At 42.0% G+C, this 20,157-nt stretch overlaps 1 protein-coding gene across 3 annotated transcripts in view; it reads left to right on the top strand.

Annotated features, from left to right (window-relative positions):
- The window catches only part of MEST (mesoderm specific transcript), a 336,409-nt gene that overhangs the window by 49,563 nt on the left and 266,689 nt on the right, over positions 1–20,157 (top strand). Inside the window, exon 1 of one of the 3 annotated variants that reach the window (XM_078677518.1) lies at positions 4–209. The exons of the other annotated variants lie outside the window; for them this stretch is intronic. The gene's annotated coding sequence lies outside the window, so the exon portion shown is untranslated. Of the gene's footprint in view, positions 1–3; positions 210–20,157 lie in introns of those variants that run through there. 3 annotated transcript variants of the gene reach the window in all.

The following is a 20,157-nucleotide window of genomic DNA, read 5'->3' as shown; positions in this document are numbered from 1 at the left end:
GTCACCTCGGTGAACTCCGCGGCCATGTTTCTGTGTGTTGTGCCAGTGTGGCCAGGAGAGAGACACTCCTCGCCTTCAATCATCCGGATCTCGACGAGTTCTCTAGACTTACTCCAGCCGCTGTCTCGTGCAGCAGAGAGCCATCGAGGGAACACTACTTAAGCAAGCAGGGAAGAGTTCTCTGGCCAGCAGGGAAAGTCACTTGAGAAGTAAGCAGCATTCCTATTTTTTTTTTTGCAGTATTTTAAAATGCGCGCTATTGCTATTGACTGTGAAAATTGCAAAGGTAAACAGAGAGGAATAGAAGAGGAAATCGTATTTTCCGTAACCTTTATGTATATACATGACTTTGAATTGGTTTTTTTCCAAACAGACTTTTTTCTCGCACAATTACAATGCTTTTTTAACATGTGATAAATCCAAAGTGTACAAGATACTGATTTAAATTATGTAAAAAAAAACACTTGAGGCGCCGTGGTTAACATAAATGACCTCGGTCAAGTTTCTTTGATTTTTCCCAATAGTAAACAACTCACTTTGGGCTTCTAGTCCTAATTCTGTTTCCCAAGAAAGTGCTCATGCCTTTTTATAAAATTGCCTTTAACCCGGAATAACATTTACATATTGATGATTGATGGCTATAAGTGTGTCTTCCATAAACTTCTTTACTTGAATAAGCCTCCCATGGGCAACCCCTTTTTATTATGATTCATGTACTGTTTTGAAAACTCTGTAGTGTCATGATTACCCCATCTCCACTTAAATGCATCTGTGATAATTACAAAAAAATGAACATATCCCAGTCGCCACCTTATTTCACCCGCGAATGAACTAGAGTGGGAGAGGGTTGCTTTTGCAGTCTGAAAGGTGCAACCTTGCAACACCTTTTTGTACCCACCATAGCAAGCCTGAGGCGCACCGACAGGCTCCATCTGTTAGCTTGTTTTACTGCTAAGGACTTCAATCTCCAGGGCCCTTAAACAGTATCGCTTAGGAGCACAATCTTGACTACACACAACCCCGGAGTTCAGGGGACAGGGTTCACAGCCCTTGTCACCTGAAAACAACTAGCAAGATGTAGCAAACATGATAAATAATCAAAACAGCGTCATAATAGGTGATTTATTAAGGTCCAGGAGTTACACCTCAACCACCGCTCATTCACTGCATCGCTTTCCCTTCACTCCAATTCAAATCATCACAACATCAACATTCTTTGCTGTGGCTCATTAACAGTCTAAATATTACATATCTAAGACCATAAATCTGACTATACATCCAAACAGCATGGATATATGCCCATAGACTAAAGAAGAAAAGATAATTAACAAGGTGGATTTAAAGAACAAAGAGTGTGTGTGTGTGTATATATGTATATATATGTATGAGTCCCAGCCAATGAGAACACTCGGTGTATTTAAACAGCAGCCCTGCGATATGATTCACCGTGACACATTCAGCAATTACCTGGCACTGATGAGGCACACGCCGAAACGCGTCAGGCACACGCCGAAACGAGTCTGCCAGACGCTGTAATTGTGGACATCGCGACGTTTGGCAAAAATGCACCGGTGGCATTAAAACTCAGTTTGGTATATATATATATATATATAACATACTAAGTTACCTAGGAAAGTAACTGCTGGAAATTCGACCCTCCATGCTAGCAGCACCCACCCCAGACACCTGATCAAGAGTATCCCCTATGGGGAGTTCTTAAGAATCAAAAGAATTTGCAGCAATGAAAAGGATTTAACTTTGTGCCTGAATGAGTCTGTACAGAGATTCACTGCAAGAGGCTACAATATGACGGATTTAAGAACAGCCTTAACCAAAATACCTAGCCCACCTGATGTAGTAAAAACTCAAATTGAGGAAGATCTTATTCCCTTAAATGTATGCAGTGAATCTAAGAGTGGGAAACCACCGGTTAGATTAATAACTATGTACAGCTGTCATCACAAACAGGTCAGACGAATTATCACCAAGAACTGGCCAATTTTGAAATCTGACATCTCTCTATCTTCAGAAATAGAAGATTCACCATCTATCACATTCAGACGGCTCCCTCAATGAGGGATGCCCTGGTAAAATCTAGCCCAGAAGTACAAGAAACTGGTTATCAAACAGGACAGGATTCTACAAATGTAGCTCCTGCAGGGCTTGTAAACAAAACTGAACTGTTAGATGCTTTTTGCCCAAGTCCATGTCAAATCAAAGGGCCGTTTACATGTAAAACTGACTATGTAGTTTGTCTTAGAGTGCACTTGTCAATTAAAATATATAGGCAGTACAAAACTTCAAGTGTTCAATCGCATTCTCCGGCACTTACGTGCAATTGTTAACTCTGATTCCAGTTATCCCATGGCGCGGCACTTTAAATTAGTACATCAAAATAATTTAAATGATCTGAAATATTTTGTAATTGATGCAGTGCCGAGCTCCATCAGAGGGGGCAACAGAGAAAAGAATTTACGTCAACTGGAAAGCCATTATATTGTACAATTTGATACAAAAATGACAAAAGGTTTAAACATTGGGGAAGACTTGTATAACTTTTTATGAATAAAGAATCTCTGGATAAGCTGCTATACTCTTGATCTATACTAAGAAGATGATTTTAGGACTAACGTTTTAATTATGTGTAGATGGTTTTTATGCAGGTTTTAGCTTAATTTTATCAGATTTTAACATATTTTATTGGCAAGCTGGTTTTACTGGTTTTTATCTAGTGTTTATGAGGTGGGAAGCTGCACTGATTGCTATTTGCACATGATTTTAAACCTTTGTCTATGGAATATTTTGTGCACTTTGTTGACATCTAATAATACCTTTTGAATAACAAAAAAAATGTATTCGCGCAACATTCAATATTGAAACGCATCATGCCTGCTGATTTTGGAATAAAGCACAACACTTGAATATACTTGCTGTTTCGTCAGTCCGTTCCTGTTTGCGTCTATCCAAGGGAGGAGAGAGGGCGCTTTGGTTCAGGATTGTGATATATATATATCTATATCTATGTATATATATAGATATAGATATATATATATATACATACACACACACACACACTTCAGAATACTTGAACATAAAGAACAAACAATAATATATATACAGAATCATTTCAGCATACAACAATATAATGAACTTCTTGAACATAACATAATGTTTTAGAGATTGGTTCTAAACTTTAAGTGTTTGTCATCAGTCATAAATAAAACATACATAATCTCTCGGATGAACAGGTTTCTTGCTACATCTTGCGCTTTTCCTTAGATTCTTGGTTTTGATGTATTGATCTCCTTGCTCACCTGCCCGCCTTTCATTCAAACTCTCATTACTAGATAGTTTAGCCAACCTGTTCAAATTCCAAATTTTCGGGTAATGTGTTTTTATTGCATTTCTAAATACCTTGACCACCTTCACGGGAAATGAACATTTAGAAGACAAGTTATTATTTCTGGGATTTCTAATCCTCACAGTATCTCCAACCTCTATCATAGTCTTCTTGGTTGCTTTGCGAAAATCTAACATTTTCTTTCTCATCACCATCTTATCACTTTACATTTTCCTGCAAACCCACGAGATTCTCAATATCAACGTATTTTCCCACCAGTATTATTATATTATTTACCATTGCATTGACCCAAGATGAACACATCATAGCATTAGCTTTCCTTTTCCGGAATAGTTCAAATGGCATAACACCAGTAGTGGAATGGGTTGTCAATCTGTACACCATCTTTTTTCTCGAGTTCCATCTGCCAGCTTAAATTGTTCGAAACTGCTCATGCAAGGTTTATTTTAAAACTTTGTTAAACCTTTCCACCATTTGTTTCAGGGGGTTGTAGAGTGGATTTCTTTTGTTTGATCCCCGTTTCATTAGAAAATCTTCCATTTCCTTAGAGACTAATTGTACACATTACCCATTAAGATGGTAATGGGAACACCTATCCTACTAAAGATCGGAACAAGAACTTATCCACACTGGATATCTTGATGGGACCTATAATGACCAAAGCTACATCATCCCACATCTCCTTGGGTAACTTTCTTAAGACAATGAGTTGTACTCTGTACTTTAGGATCTCATCAATGTTAGCTCATTCTATGCATTCGCTCACCTACCTTTCAATCTAGAGAGCCATCCCGTCCACCAATACAGCTCTCTCAATTTTCCTTTAGTTTTTGAAATACCGGGTTGACTTTCATGAGCTTTATGGAATAGGTAACACCTCAGATTAGTCAGAGGAACTAATCTTGTCCCTCAAAATTACAATTCATTGCGTTGCAAGAGCTTATCTCTGATATTCCAAAAGTTCGTACATTGATACTGGAGTATGGCTTTGTCTTTCCAACCACTATTCATACATTTAAAAATCTCCTGTAAAATTAGATCATTGTCCATTTCTATAATCCATTCCTCTCCTTTATTAACACCTTCTCTGATCACACAAACATCAGTCATCACTCTCATCATCATCAGCATCCTTATAGTCACCCGTACACTTCCTTTCCACAACAAGGTCTGAACAACAGTCAGCCAAGAGGTTCTTTGCACCTGCCTCGTATATCACTTCAAAATGAAATTCCTGAAGTGACACCACCCATTTCCTAATCCTCCCTGAGTTGGTGTCTAATCCTTTCTTCTCAAATACCTCCTTTATGGGCCACATCTAAAGCTAGAGCCTTGCATGTTCTTCATCAGACCTTTAAAAAAGTGTTTGATCTTTTTTTCTTTTTCATTTTTTATCACATTTACTTTACCCATTCCAACTTCCAAAGAACAAGTGTGTTCTCACTTGTTTGAAGACCATGCACAATCTTGCTTACTAGAAGAATGGCATCTGATCGATGTTTGTTGTTTGTAGATGCACTGAAGATAGCAGTACTTGATTATTCATGTTCACGGATGGGATGTGTGATGCACATGTAAGGTTAGTTTTCATTACCACACAGGACTCAGATTTTAAGTACATCCAACAAATATGGAGAAACGATAAGACAAGCTCAGCACAATTTTACTTGTCAAAATAATGTTCCTGGAGATGAAGGATAAATGAAGAATCAATTTTCTTAAATAATGAATACGAGTGGGTGGTGTTGAGGTGATGAATGAGGGTGAACAAAGAGGTCTTGCAGCCTAGGTAGCAAAGATGAATAGTTAAAAAAAAAACCTTCACAACAGGTGGTTTTATTAAGATTCAAGAGTTACACCTCAGCCACCGTTCCTTCGCTGCTTCTCTTTCCCTTCACCCCAGTTCAAATCATCACAACCTGAACTTTCTCTTCTGTGACTCATTGCCATTATACGTATTACATATCTAAGATTTCAGACATGAAGATACCACACAAGACGATGACAGCTAGCCCAGCTGTGGGCCCCTGAACTTCAGGAAGATCTCTAAAGTAAAGGGTCAACTTGTCGGATGCTGCTGATGGGTCCAAGTGCACAAAGAACAGATGATGGATGGAATGTTGAAAAATCAAACAGTCTCGAGTCACAGATGTGGCTGCTACATCCATAGTTTTTTTAGCACACCATGCCGTTCCAGTTTAGAGCCAACCATACGCAAATCAGTCTTAACCCTGTTCCCCATGGGAACAGTCCAGCCCTAACTGCCAGGCCATGTCCTTCGTGGACCAGAAACAAGCATCTGGGGACCGGTTTCAGAGTATCACCGCTCATCAGCCAGGCTAGTTTGAATATGGTGGCGTAGAGAGCACGGTACCCATGTCTGGGCATAACCTTCCCACTTAGGGCGACAAATGCACAAAGAACAGATGATGGACGGAATGCTGAACAAGTCAGACATTTACCTCCAGTCACAGATCTGGGTTAAATAGCTTTTTTCCCCACGCCATTCCAGTTTAGACCCAACCACATGCAAATCAGTCATGACCCTGCTCCGAATGGGAACAGTCCAGCCCGAACTGCCAAGATAAGAGCACAAACTGCCACAAGCGATCTCTTCCTAGAATGCACAGTGAGTTATCCAGTATCTTAAATATAGGCTTCTCAGTACTGCATCCTGGAATTAAACAGTCCTAGTAGGTGCCATGAAAACTATTCTGCCTCATGCAATTTTCCGGTTGTAAAGGTTCACATTGGTGCTTTTTCTTTCGCAAAAATTGTTCAGTTGAAAATATGATCAAGCATTAATTTTCCCAGCAAAGGATTGAGTCTGTTTTTCTTCAACCCATGTGGAAATGCCTAACTGAGATATGAATACCAGGTGCAACAAAAAACACATGAATCAGTAATATGAGATTTGACAATATAGATTGAAGCGGATAGTAGGTAGGGTTTACAGATGTGGCAACTTCACAAAATGTATTGGCAGAGATAGCATTGACAAAACATTGAGTGGTTTGAGCAGAGGTTCAGACATTGGCGGTTGAACCAAATTACCTTAATGGCATTGTGAATTGTGCCATCTGGCCTCTATATTTTGCGTTCTTTCTAGCCTGGTATCTCTTCTGTCCAGTCATAAGGAATTGTGATCCCACTGGCTGACACTGTACGTGTTTTCTGTGTTTCCTTCTTCTAGCAGAGTTCTGAACTCTACAAGACTGGGTGCACACCCAGAATTTAAGCTCACAATGAACCCTCACACTACTTGAAGGTTGGTACATCCTATTGGAAACTTGCCATTACTGCTGGGTCAACCCGGATTTTTTTGCCTTTTTGCTGAACCCTATTTTTGCTGGCTATAGAACTCTGTGCGATATACCCCTGCTAACCAGTGCTCAAGAACTTGCGCTCCTCTTTTCAGCATAGTAAAATTGGTATACACCTGATTGGTTTGTTGAGTTTTCTTACGAATTCTTCGTATATGGTACCAAGTGTACTCATCGGGCCATCCTCTGCAATAACACAGCAAAACCTGTCTCCAAGCCGCCCATTGAAGTCAACTTGTCAAAGTAACCTCCTTTGACTCGATTTAACTTTCCTTTATAAATATTTATAAGTCACCCCTAAGACTGCCTTATTGCCCATAAGACAAGGTGCATGGTATTCAAAAGTAGGACATGTAAAAGTTTAATGCTAAACATGTTCTTACAGTGACTAGCACCTCAAACTATTTTCACTGCAGCAAGTCTGGCTGTTCCGTAGAAAAACACAGGAATGCAATATTAAATACTAATACTGTATCTCTGGAATCGGACTAGCTAGAAAAATAATTAAACAATATTTTTAATTGTTATTTAAAATCAATTCAATGGTGAAGTCTGATTTTTTTTTTCCTAAGTATTACCGAAAAATAACTTTTAGAAATGTACTTTATCCTGCTTAAAATGCTGCCAGCTAAATGCATTTTGCTCTCCCTCGTCTGAAAGGCCAGTAATTAGCATTTGAATACTTGTGAGGGGGGTGCGAAGTGCCTCCTAGGAGCAAACAGTAGGCTGACCTGAAAGGACAGAGATGACCCCTCGGAACCTCGTGGAATATGCTAGATGGAGCTGTGAGGATACTTTTTGACATTTAACGTGTCAAGTCCTGCTTGAATGTCGCATCCTGCTCGACAGTTCTGCTTCGTTTTTTTCATATGCCACTTGAGGTGCACTTCAAAGAGGCGTCCCCTGTCACAGGCCAATGTTAGCCGACACTTGGGAAGGGACATTCTTTTGTCCCCCAGCTAGACAGTCGCAGGTCATACTGGAACTTTTTGTGACATGAGTGTCAAAGCCTATTTGACAGGTCTCCTGGGTTTACATATAACATTTAGGGTGCACAAGGAGGAAAACAGTATGCCAAAAAATATATGTGTATCTACTGTCTGGTTTCAGAAAACTCTTTTTTATTCCAGACCTATGTGGTTGTGGTATAGGGACTGCACCACACTGCATTTTAGTGTTAAATGTAAAAGGACTCTAAGATTACCCTAGTACACTCCCCCAACCCTCAGAGCCCCAGTTTATTATGAATGAAGACTTCGGCCATCTTGAAAATGTTCAAAGTGGGTAGAGTTAGCCCTAGGAATCTTTACCCCAACGGTTAGGGCATCCCCACGGGCCATTCCTACCCACTAGCTCCTACCAAACATAAATGTGTCATCTCCAGGCGCCCTTTTCAGAACACTGCTTAACCTGTGGTAGATCAGAAGAGGACTGAATCTGCTGTCTGAGACCTGAGAATAACCCTAAAGGAGTGGGTCTGCTCTTTACCCAGGGCAAAGAAGTGGACTCCAAGGGTCAGAAGTCTAACTTCCTGTTTAAACTACAGGGATACAACATGCTACAAGAGGTGTTTCTTTTAACTGCTTAACTGATGAGTGACAACTGGACCTAGACTCTGCTTGCCTCGCTGCGTGTCTTCAAGTGTCTCTACTGAGGTCCTGCGAGGCTTTAGAAGTGCAGTCATGTGGTGAATTGGGACTTATGAGAATAAAAAAGAAGGTAAAATCTTTGGCCCGGACGAACCTGGTTGGTGTATCCGACCTGCAGTCCATCGTGGTCAGCGTCAAATTGAACCTAGGTCTCAGTCTACCACAACCATTGACTGTCATTAGCACTTTGTGCTTCTCTGAGTTACTCCTACTTAAAACTTTCAAAAAGTATGTGTAGTTCACCTTATTGAATTGTTTTGGTCTTTTTGGGTAATTTGTTTGTTATATTTTGCTCTATTTTTCCAAGTCATTTTTTAAAAAATTGTTTTGCATTTAGACTGTATTACTCTTTTAGTACTGAAAAAATGCATTACACATTGTCTCTAAGTCAAGCTTTTCTGCTCTGTGTCATAACTACCCGGTGGTTGAGCTCAGGTTAATTTAGTGACTTTAAGGGCTCACTTTGATAAAGAATGTGGCTATTCCTTGAGGTATGTACTCAACCTGCTGTAAAAGATCCAGTCTCACCGGCAAGTGTAAGATAGATTTATTCTGCGACACAGCAAAGTGCAGCCCCACAGGTCGAGGCTGCAACACCAACCCCTCTGGCCCTCAACATTTCACAAGAACATTCTTATCGAATGTTGGGACCAGATGAAAATATACACAGCACATGCATATAAATACAACAGGATGCAACACATCTCCCCCTTAAACAAGAACCCAAAGAAGGAAAGAACAGAGGAGATAAAGACAGAAGAAAACAAAATGAAGAAGAAAGGATGATAAGAAAAAGAAGCTAGGGAAAGAAAGGTAAAAAACAAACAGAACGAAAGAAAAAAGGCAATGTGACATAATAAGGAAAACAAAACTACTTAACAAAATCTGCATACCATTTGGGAGCAGGACAATTCCTGCAGGCTTCCTTTACGTGGGAAGCAACCGAGTTTCCAGGTAATTCAGGCACCATGGGGAAATCTTGGTGAACACCGCCCGGAAGACCACTTTCCCCCGGGACCTTGAACCTCACTAGAAAATCACTGCCACAACCATTACCACTTAAGTTCCCCTGGAGGTCATCCACAGGTTTGCAGCACTTTGAGACCTTTATAACATTCCATACCTTACCATCTTGAGTTCACAATGGAATTGGAAAATACTTTTTGCACTTTCATAGCCTTACCGAACCTTGGTACACACTTGCCTTCATAAACGGGTTTGCGCACTCTCACCCAATCTACTACAACAAACCTTTGCGGTTTGGCTCTCCAATTCTTGTCATACCATTCCTTGGCCTTGTCTTTCTTGCGCCTGACTCTTTCAGCTATGTCAGTCACATCACATTCCTCACCCAAACAACATCATATTTTCTTGAACCACCAAGGACGCAACCGAGATGCAGTATTCCTCCCTTTCAAAAGTTTGAAAGGACTGACTTTGGTGCTGGCGTGTGGGGTAATCCTGTACTTCCACAGTTTCTCTCTTAAAACACTCCTCCAATTACTCCCAGAGGCATGTGCTTCCACAACAAATCCTTTTAATACACCTTTAAACCTCTTCACTTGACTAATTTTGTGGTGTTCATACAGCGACGTGGTAACATGCTTTATGTCACAGTGTTTAAGGAAAACTTCCATGTCATTAGAGGTTAACTGCACCCCGTTATCAGTGACCAGGGTGGAGGGACAACCCTCCCTAGCAAACACTTCCTTGAGGAACTCAATCACAGCACCAGTGGTGGTATGTGGGACAAACTTGACCTCAGGCAGTTTGGAATGGTAATTCACCAAAACCAAAGCGAAGCGGAGATCCACAGGCAAAAAATTGAAAGGTCCAGATATATCAAAGGCTAACTTCTGCCACAGCAAAACAGGCCACTCCACACTCTTCAAAGGTGGGACATTAACCCTCAGCATCTTCTCACTTGATGCACATACATTGCATTGCCTCAGAACCCTGTCCATCACCCTGTCCATGCCTGGCCACCAAAACTGAATTCTCACTAACCGCTTCATCGCTGACATACCCGATGTTCCTTGTAAGCAAACTTGAGAATCACACATCACGAACACCACTTGGAGGGACACACGCCCTTTAAATAATAATCCACCTTCCACCTCAAGTTCCTCAGTTACTTTGTGGAAGCTCTCCCATTCTGGTTTCACTTCACCTCTTTTGGGCCAGCCATCCAGCACAAATCTCTTCACATCCTCCCACACTTCATCCGACTCTTTGCACTGCTTCACAACTCTTCAGAAATACTAGAAAACTTGCCATCAAAACATCTATGTCCCGGCCACCATATCTACCTCACCCACTTCAGTAGGATCAACAAGCTGGTGTGGCAACCTGGAGAAACAATCTGCAGTAACATTCCTCTTGCCAGGCACAAATTCAGCACTAAAAGTGTACTCTTGGAGCTTGGAAGCCAACCCAGGCATGCTTGCTGTGGAATTCCATCCACCACCAGGAGCCAAAATGATAACCAAAGGGTTATGATCAGTCCTAAGAACAAATCTGCAGCCCCACACATACTTCCTAAAGTGCTCCACAGCCCACACACAGGCAAGAAGTTCTCTTTCTATGACTGCGTACCTGCGCTCGGTTTCATTCAATGTGCGGGAAGCAAAGGAAACACTCCACTCCTCCTTGCCACACTTCTGGGACAAGACTTCCCCAACACCATACAAACAGGCATCCACAGTGATCACACACAGTTTACCCATACAAAACGGTTTAAGAGGAGGAGCCTTCACAATATCACACTTTGTTATCAAAAGCCAGTTGTTGAACTTCAGACCAGTCAAACAAGACATTTAGTCTTAACAAGGCCCTTAGGGGTTCCATCTTGGTGGCAAAGTTGTCAATGAATTTGCTATAATATTCACACATGCCCGCGAAGGACAAGAACTGATCTTTGTTAATGGGGGCAGGAGCACCAACAATGGCTTCTACATTGGATCTTTTTGGTACCACTCCATCACCAGACAGAATGTGACCCAAGTATTCCACAGACCTCATAAACAATTTGCATTTATGTTTCTTGAGGGTAAGTCCACTACGCTTCAATCTATTGCATACCTCTTTGAGATGTTCCATATAGTCATTCTCCTTTTTTGAAAAAATCGAAATGTCGCCCTGAAAAAGTTGTACATAGCAATCAATGTCTCTGAAAATATGAAACATAACCCTTTGGAAAACCGAAGCGGCTGACGCTAAGCCAAAACTCATCCTTGTAAATTGATATTAACCTTGTGGGGTGATGAATGCAGTAAGCTGTTTGGACTCCTCAGAAAGTTCTATCTGGTGTTATGCTGACCTGAGGTCCAATGTCGAGACAATGTTGGCACCCTCCAACATAGAAACCATCTTGTTGATGTTGGGAAGCGGATGACAATAACAATGTTTGCATTTAATGCCCTAAAATCAACACACAACCTCAATTGTTGATCTGCTTTGCATGCCAAAACAATTGGAGAAACCCAATCAGCAGATTAGATTGCCTCAATAATATTATTCCCTCCATTATATTGCTTTAGTGTTACAGCCTTACGCTGTTTCATATTATTCTATGCTCCAGCTCAGGCTTCACCTGATAGAATGTTGATGGGTTGCCTGGTTGCCCTGTTGCTGGGTTCTGTACATTCAAATGTTACTGAGAGCTGTTGTAGCTGGATGGGTTTTCACCTCGCTCTCATGTCTGCTGTATAGCTTCTCTACAATAAATTCCTGTTGAACTCACCAATGACTAAGAGTATTCTACTACAATTTATAGCGAGGATCCTGAGCTACACAGTAACACGCTGGACCCTGCGTGTAACCCTACTCACCTTTGGTGCTGATCGTTTTGAAGACTCCCTCATCCGGTGGTAAGACTGTTCCTTTCTATTACTTCACTCCACCGACGTCTTCGCCCTGCGTTTTCTTCTCACCAAGCACGCTTTATCCTCTCCATTGCCGGCATACGAGTTTCCTTCCTTGAACCCGTTTCCAGCCACACAGCCTCCCAACAAAATAGGAGTGAAATTTTTAAATGGACTTCTGTTGCCCTCGACTGTTTTTTCGGATTCCCGGTGGGAGTATTTTTGAGGTTTTGGCTGTGCTTTATTCGTGTTTCCACGAAATTGGGTCTTTCGCCGGCAGAGACGTTGAGATGGTCTTGCTCATGCGCAACTGGAGCCTTTAGACTGCTGCCTAGCAACGCTATGTCCATGTACCTGCGCAACTGTAGGCATTAATCTGCCTGGCCTGCCTGACTGTACGCGCCACAACGACTGCTACCTAGCAACTGCTGTATAGCAATGCATTGTTTAGTATCCAGTCAGCTGATTGGGACGATGGGCACATCTTTTCTACTTTACGCTTCAAGGCTTCCTTTTTCGTTTTAAGGAGTGGGTCATACTGCGGTGATCCACACACCTCTTTGAAATATACATCGTTTCTTGAACCTCATTTTCAGCAACTGCAAACTAAATTCTTCCGGTGATTTGCACACCTGTTTTAAAACTATAGCTCTGTGTGTGATTTATTCTACAACCATATCTATTTTACGGTGATTTGCACACCAGCTTTCAACAATTCAACATCTCTCTTGTATAAGCGGATAACCACACGGTGATTTGCACACCTAATATCACATCTTATTTTATGTTTTGTTTTTGAAACAACATTTTACACTGTGTTTAATTGCATTTTACTGCATTGGTTCTTTTCACTTGTTCTATGTGAACAACTACTTCCCTTCTTTTCACCCTCTCTGCAAAATTATGCAATCTGTAGCTCCTCCTTCCTCTTTCCTGGAATCTCCAGGAGAACCGTTTGATGGGAAATCTGGTTTGACGCATTACAGACGTATCTGGGAGCCGTTGATGCCTCAAGGTTTAGCAGTGAACGCAAGAAATGCCTCCTGCTCCATTCCCTTGGATTTGAAGGTCGTTCTAGTTACAAACACCTTCTTGAAATCGTTCATCTTCCATAGGATGATGTCGATGATTATCAGGACACTATTTTAAAACTTGAAACAAGGTTCGACAAACAACCCAGTTTGATGGTTCACTGTCACAAATTTTTTAACAGACAACTTTGAAAACAAAGATGTAGACTCCTACATTTCTAAATTACGTATACTTGCTGCTGTTTCAGTTTGATATCTTCACAGACCAATTGATCCGTGACCCATTTGTATGCTCTCTCTTGCCAATCCTACTCTTGATGAAACTGTCAAAATAACCAAGAGCATCGAAACATCAAAAGTATCTTTGTTGTAATTTGGCAGCGATCGGGGTTAGCATTTAGCTGAAGCCATCTTGTTTTCGGCAGCCATCTTGTCTGCCATGTGCTCACCATGTGCTCTCTCTTTTTCCTTGCTGTCATTTACTCTTGTACTCTGCTTATGAACAGACTATATTTAGGTTCTGCTACTCCGCACATACGCAGAAGAGACTGCAACTGTTCACATATGTCTTAGTCTGTAACTGTCAAAGTATTTTTACCGCAATTAGCAAACTGCTAAGCTCCGTCCTACTGTTGGCTGTGCATTTCTGTATTACCTTTTATGTATGTAAACCTTCTCTTCTGTACTTGTACCGCCTTCTTCTGAGCCCCTGTGTGGGTATAAAAGGACCATGTTCCTTCTGTTCAGTGTACTACTTCACACACTACTGAAGAGTGTTGTGTGAATGTAGTTCCACCTCATGAGGTTAATAAATACTTTGTTTTGTATTCCAGTTTCCGTGCCAACTTCTATTCTATTGGTCTGAGGACTTGTGCAAAGAAGGGCGAACCCCTACCTCTGGTAGGCCTAGCTGAGGCTCGCCACAACAAATTGGCGCCCAACCAGTGGGGCTCATCGGCGACTCGGATGCCCGAAGGAGTGGTCGAAACGAAGGATTGGAATCTCGCTACGGACAGTCGCTGCCCGAGGAGACCCTTGTCTTGGAAACCACAGGGTTTTTCCTCTCTTTCTGATCTGACCCTCCAGGTGGTGCCGGTCCTCGACTGGGATAACTTCTGTTGATTCGCCGTGCAGTGACCATTTGGTCGAGTCAAGAACTTTGCAGTTGGAATCTGGACATTTGGGATTGGTAAGGTAGTTTGATGCGACGCTTGCTGTTTGGTATTTGTATTGGCCAATTTTGAGATTTGGATATATGTAAATTGCAATTTATATAGGCAGGTAATGAGGAGACTTTCTCTACTTTGTATAAGATTTGAACGGCACAACATGATTTAAGTGCTACTTTCCGTATAATACTGCATATATAGCACTATTTTTGGCATGCCGGTTTCTAGCACACTTCGTAGAATGTGTTGCTTTTGTGGTGGTACCAGTATGAGACTCGATGAGACACAACCGGCCCCCCGGAGGGGATGCCTAATAGGGATATGTATATTAAATATGGTATTTCTTCTATAATGTACAGCACGTTATGAAATAAATATACTAGTAAGGATCCTGAGTTGCGTTGGCTTATGCATGGGTCATTTGATTTACGAAAGATTCAGTATGTGGAACAATGTATGTTTAAGTGAAAGACTAGGCAAGATATGTTTGACTGTGTACGAATGTGGGAGAAAGAAGTGCGTGAACAAATGAAGCAAGAGCTTCATTTGCAGGTAACTGGCCAATACGCAGTTTGTGATCCCTTTACCCTATCCTTAATAAATCACAAGATGATTCCCTTTTGCTAGACCGTTCTCCACCTACGTATACTTTTCCTTCTGCTCCTCATGAATCAGATTAGGACTCTTCTACAGAGCAGGAGAAGGCACGGGAAACTCGCTGTATTTTGACCGCTGACCGTGCGTCTGAGCTTAGATCCGCTGCTCGCAAAGCAGTTAGTGGTGTTGCTCCTGCTTCTGAAATTTTAGATAACATAAAAAACTGGCAGGAAAGGGAGCAACTATATTTTACCGAGACATTTGCTGCAGAGGTCATTGAGCGCTTTAGGAAACATTCTGATGAATTGGAACCTGATGATATAGCAAATGACTGTAAGCAAATGCGTGATGGTCTGTTTGTCTTCTCTCAGGTGGCTGACTCAATCACAGGTTTGGTTAGACTGCGTGCTAAAGCAGTCCGTTTGCGAAAAGAGAAAAAGGCAGCAGAGGCAGCTGCAAAAACATCCCAGACCAGCGGGACGCAGGCTTCTACTTCCGAAACCGATAAGAATGTGGTAGTTCATGTGAGACCTATGCGGGAAGCCGCACCTTTGTATGTTCTGTCCCAACCGCGCTGAAGCGGTACCGGTTATTACGCTAGCTGTGTGATTACCTGAAGAAGAATCCGCATCGGTGCACACGCGAGATGCGGGGGATACGGCACCAAAGAACCCGTAAAAGACTACGTCTCCCATGGCGCTTAGCGCGAGTTGCGCTCGAGCACCAGGAGGTAATCAGACGCGGCGTCGCTCCGACACACCCAGAAGGCTACAAAACGGCATGAACGCTAAGGAGCGCTGCCGATAATTGTTTCTACGTGCTTTTGGGTCCACAGCGGCAAGAACGTTCACAGCAGGATTACTGGCGGAGACGAGACTACAGTACACCGGAGTCGGGAGAAGGCATTTGCAACCTTCGTTTTTTTCGGACCTCGTCTCAGGTATCGTGGGGAAACTTGGTATTCTCCTCTGTTGGCTGAGACGCTTTTCCAGCGTACTCGTGCAGAGGAGGAGTGCGCACCTAGGGGCGCTTAGGCAGTTGTTCTCTCTGTTGGCGGAGACCGGCTGGTCTCTTGCAGAGAGGTTAAAACGCCCGCAGTCTCCTCTGTTGGCTGAGTCGCATTTTCCTGCGAACTCGTGCAGAGGAGGAGTGCGCACCTAGAGGCGCTTGGGAGGTTGTTCTCTCTGTTGGATGAGACAGGCTTGTCTCGTGCAGAGAGGTTAAAACACCCATTACCTTGTCCTTCCGCTTATCGTATTTTCTAGTACTTTTCATGACTAATGTGTTATCTAAGGAATATTAGTGGCACTAAGATATAATTTCAACCACAGCTGCAACTTATAGGGGAAGACCTAGCTGAGGAGTCCTGCTGCTACAAGGATACCTGTAACTATTCTTTCTTTACATCATGGGATTACAAGAAGAGTAATTGCCTATATCCGTTCTACTTTTGATATAGTCCCTATATAAAAGAAGCTAGAGATATTGAACTCAGATCGGTGAATCTATCTCTCCATAAGCATCCCAAATATAGGAGATATCGTTTGACAAGCAGGTATGAGATCAGAACACGCCATATAGCGAGTGAGCTCGATAGAATAGGGAAAGTTAAGGTGTTGACCGTTGTTGTCTGCTTTTGTCTCCCTTGCAGGTCTACATCCCCGCAGTCCCCTTCCCTGTTTCTTTTTTCCCTCGCTCAATCGCTTCCAAAAGTCTTTGCGTGTTGCAAACCGGACTTGGCTCGATTCAGAGGTGGGCCCCCATAGAGCATCACACAACCCTGAGGAACGGGATTCAGACGGCCTTGACATGTTCCTCCTAGAGGTACGGGAACAGATGATGATAAGAATTCCACTGATGCAAAGGGTTATTTTATTTATAATTGGGTTTACACTCCTTGGGATAGAGCGGATGTTATGGCTCTTAAAACTGCATTGCCCGATCCACGGAAACACCCAGCCGCTTTTTATGAGGAAGTTGAGTGTGCCATTAGCTCTTGTACCATGACTCTGCCTGATATCGATATGTTTTTCGGATTGATATTACCCCCTGATATGTGGAAAACTGTTCGTAAAGTTGATGATTGTGCGTCTTTTGGGGTGAAATGGAAAGATTTAGAACAAATGGACGTAGAAAGGGAACCCGCACAGAAACCATGTCAGCTAATTTTAGATCTTCCAGCAGCTATATTAGTTAAGTTAAAGACGATTATTCCTCCTAAAAAGATAGACTGGACTGTATTAGCATCCTGTAAGCAAAAGACAGATGAGTCGGTTTCTGACTTCTTTACACGTTTTGAGGAGGAATTCCACAATTTTAGTGGCCAGTCATTGAAAGATGACACGGGCAGGCATCTGTTTGTCGGTAAATATGTCGCCAACCTGTTGCCAGGAATAGCTAGTTGCCTAAAGGCCAGTGAAGGTTCTTAGACTACTTCTTCTCCTGTTTCTCTTTTGACTATGGCTCAGTATTATGAACGGCAGGAATTAGAAGCGAATGGTAATGAGGATATGAAGACTAAGGAGTTGAAAATGAAGGTTATGTTAACTCAGGCTTATGGCCTTCTAGAGGGGGTGACAGGGGTGTACGTGTGTCCAATGGTCCGTCTTTTCCTCCTTATGCTCGTCCGTCTTTGTCTTCTGACCAGTGTGTGTACTGTAAGAAATGTGGACATTGGGCTGCCGATTGTCCGGTACTGTGTGCTCAGCAGCATCCACGTGGACGGGGACACATGAGAAATCGTTCAGGATATTCAGGGCCTAGAGAAAGCACGGACGATCGTGCTAGGTTTGATACTAATATGCGTGGACAGAATGGTTTTAACACTTTCGATAGACTGAACCAATATCAAATGTCTGACTATTTGCCGTCTGATTTGAAAGATTCTGCTTATGCATAGAACTGCCTAGGATGGGGTAAGGAATCAGTTGAAGTTCCGGTAGATCAGAAGGGTCCCTATGTTACAGCACATGTTTTGGGTACTACTGATCGGTTTCTGGTTGATACAGGAGCTACTCGTAGCGCCTTATCTAAACAATTGGTTCCAAGGGCTCCCCTGTCTGGCTTAACCATTACATCAATAGGTTTCGATGGAACACCTTCCCTTAGCCCATTCTCACAACCACTTGCATTTCATGTTGACAAATTTACTGCTCCGTGTCCATTTTTGCTTTCTCCGAACACACCGGACAATATTGTGGGTAGTGATATTCTCAAGTATTTCAGGGCTACGATACGATGTTCTCCAGAAGGTGGACGTGTTATTTTGAATAACAACTACCCCGTGATTGAGACATCTTGTCTTGTTAAAGAGGACATTGCATTAGCTTCACTCCCTAGTACTTTGTGGGCTACTTCAGACACCGATGTAGGGCAAATGGTTATTCCACCAGTACATATTAGTGTCAAGGAGGGCGCTTCATTGCCACTCTTGCCTCAATACAAAATTTCTCAAGAAGGCGAAGAAGCACTTGTACGCATTGTCCATGATTTAATTGAAATGGGGGTTGTGGATGAAGTACTTTACAATATTTGCAACAGTCCTATTCTTCCCATTTTGAAAAAAGACACTGACACTAGGATTTACAGATTCATTATTGATTAGCGAGAAGTTAATAAGATTGTAGTACCACAATACCCCGTGGTTTCTGACATAACGACACTTCTTACCTTAGTTCCTCCGACGGCAACTACATTCATTGTGATTGACCTCAAGAATGCTTTCTTTTCAATTCCTATTCATCCGGATAGCCGATATTTGTTCAGTTTCACTTTGAATAATCGATCGTACAGATTTTGTAGAATTCCTCAAGGGTGTACTGAGAGTCCTAGTATTTACAGCCAAGCATTGAAAAGACCACTTGATTCTTTCACTTTGCCTGAAGGAGTGGCTCTCATACAATATGTCGATAATATCTTGTTGGCAGCCGATACGCCTGAACAGTGTGAAAAATGTACTTTGTCTTTGCTTTCCTTTCTTGCTTCACACCATCACAAAGTGTCACGGAAGAAATTACAATATTGTAGACCGAAGGTTACCTACTTAGGTCGATTTTTAACAAAGGAAGGAGAGAGAGAGTATGGATTCGTTCTCCCTAAGTAACGTTTATAAAACAAGAAGAATCCATAAAGTTATGGGTTGACGATGTCCCTACTGTGGTTGGGAGCACGTCTGATGTTTTTAGGTACCCCTCACACACCAACAGGCCCCTTGGTGTCATGCTTCATCATCGGGGTCATCGTATCCCTCTACGGGATACGGCGTGCTGCGACCTGCGAATACGCGGGAGCACTCTTATGGCTATGTGTGGTGTATAGTGAGGGTTGTTTTTATCATATAGTGAGTGAGTGTAGTGGTGGGGTTGGGATAGTGAGTGGAAATTAAAAAGGACCTGACTCGTGGGTGGACTCAAAACTTTAATGGTTCCCCGAGTTGGTACTATTAAAAAAGATATAAGAGGAAAAAGCGTAGTATTATGTGCGCTGCCTCTTTGTGTGTGTCAACATGTTTCGATGTAAGAACATCTTCTTCAGGACAGGGTTACACAAAATCCCCACCTTACTCACGTTTTTCTAATTTGTGTATATACAAAAAAGTGATATTTATAAGTGAAGGTCTATTATTGTACCTAAACTTTTAGCCGCTATTTTGCAGACCTGTAGAGAGAAAGGATAAAAAAAAAATTCTGGTGGTCCTTGCTTTCAAAAAGACCATGGGTTAAATACATCCGTGGTATTGGTCATGCAGAAAAAGTGCGGTTTTCAAAATGTTGAAAAATAAATAATCATGGCACGAAAGTGTTACTCTACACAAAGTTTTTAATGTGCCTATTGTGAAAAATACTATTTCAAAAGTATTCGAAAAATATTCGAAAAAAGAGGACACATACAAGACAAACACACATACAACATAAAGCACACACTCTAAATTCGGGCCATGTTTGGTGCCACGTGAATTTTCCAATGATGATAAGGTAACTGTGATGTAAACAGTAAAACGGCTGAAACATACTGTAAAAAATAGGAGTTCATTGCTCCATGAGACCGTGTTTAATGTAGGGGTTACCCGGGCTTCCTTGCTGCCTGTGAAAAGGAAAGTGGACAAGATATATACATCCTGCTGTTTCTATTTTTGGTACTTACATTGTGGTCTGGAAATGTCCGT

Source organism: Lissotriton helveticus, chromosome 1_1 (assembly GCF_964261635.1).
Source record: "Lissotriton helveticus chromosome 1_1, aLisHel1.1, whole genome shotgun sequence".
Classification (NCBI taxonomy): Eukaryota; Metazoa; Chordata; class Amphibia; order Caudata; family Salamandridae; genus Lissotriton; species Lissotriton helveticus.
This window is presented reverse-complemented; position numbering and strand designations above follow the sequence as displayed.